Below are 1,683 nucleotides of genomic sequence, written 5' to 3' on the forward strand. Positions count from 1 at the left end.
TTCTATTTTTATATAAAAAGAACTTTGTATGTGTGTGGCTTCGTGTGTGTTCGTTCTCTATGGACTTCAAAACGGCTGCGACGACTTTTATGAAATATCACACAAAGGTTGTTTATGTCTGGCACTATTCTTAAATAAGTTTTGTTCGGAATATTTCCTATGAAATAATCCGATGAAAGAAGGAATAGTCGATTTTGACCAAAGTTAACACTTCATGTAGCCTAACATTACAAGTACATTTGAGAAGTTTTATTACTACACAAGCTAAAAGGCCCACCATATAAAATTAGATTTTTCCATATGATTGGGTTGCGTTCAAAATGAATGTTTCTGTTTAAAGCCCAATTGAACCAGAGTACTTGACTCTTTCATTTTAAGCTTGAATTCAAGCAGATATCAACGCACAACTAGTAAGTGTAGGCATATAAAATCAACAGTAGGTTCTTTCATATGACAGGGAGGCGTTCGAAATGGATGTTTCTGTTTAGAGAACAACTGCAGTATTATAGTTAAACCACTTTTATAAAATCAGCAGTAGGTTCTCTACAGTGCAATGTATAGTAAACTAACTGCGAGGGGCAACAACTAGAGCACGAAAATCAGTCGACTTCATTAATAAAAAAATAGGCTATCTGCCGATTTCCAATACAATAAAAATATGGGAGTGTGAAACATTCGCTGATCTCATCAAATCCCGGGCAACCTCGCATCACCTTGCTAGTATTTAATAAAGCTAAAATGTTTAAGACGAGCATAAAAATGCGTGCCTGTTTCACGTGAGGAGGTATATTATAAAAGTATATATGTGTATGTGTGTTTACTAATTAGATGTGATGCCCTAGCAACGCCTGCAAGATACGATGCCTCGTCGCTAGATCAAAATAATTAATCATTCCACTCGATATTTATTGATTTTCATCATTAATCACAAAGGATTTTTTACTTTTTTAAAGCATGTTAGTTTCGCCGCTGCACATTTCAGCGGATTCTAACGCAATGGTGAAGTCTTCTTCAGTGCATACGGCCTAGATATCCAATAGTAATACAACAGTAATTCTCAGCCTATATCGTACTTATAATCCTCCCGTGTTTTTCGGTAATGAATCCGGGTCCCTGTACATTGCATATAGATATTCGGCGCGAATTGGGACCTCACTGAAACAAAAATGTAGTAGGCAAAAAAAATAAATGTTCTGTCAGCAACAGTACAACTTCAAAATAGTCAATATCGCCCACCTCCAGAAGAGAGGGAATTCCTGTCCGTGATAACCGTGGTAAAAGAAGACACACTCCAATCGCCAGAAACACCCACACACACAATTTGCAGGACACTGCCGACTCGTCTCTAGCCTCCTGCTTTTATAGTGGCCGGGAATTATCCATTTGCATAATCACATGAGAAATAAAGGTGATTTTCCGAGAGTTGCATGGGGTAAATGCTAATAAAAAACCCCGGACGCCATCTTGGAATTCTCTTTTCCCCCCAACCAGTGACACAACAGACGTACCCGAGGTAAGCTCTTTTTCCCCTCATTTTAGTTATTGCTACTTCTGCTACACTCCCCCCTGATCTCATGATCACAAACGGGGCAGGGGGCAGTCATCTCTGTCTGGTACTTCTCCGAAGAACCGGAGGCAGCACTTCCTCCCTGCCATCCTCCTCATCGCCATTATTGCCACCAG

The sequence above is a fragment of the Euprymna scolopes genome, chromosome 15 (genome assembly GCF_053919585.1).
Source record: "Euprymna scolopes isolate OS-2025 chromosome 15, ASM5391958v1, whole genome shotgun sequence".
NCBI classification, from domain to species: Eukaryota; Metazoa; Mollusca; class Cephalopoda; order Sepiida; family Sepiolidae; genus Euprymna; species Euprymna scolopes.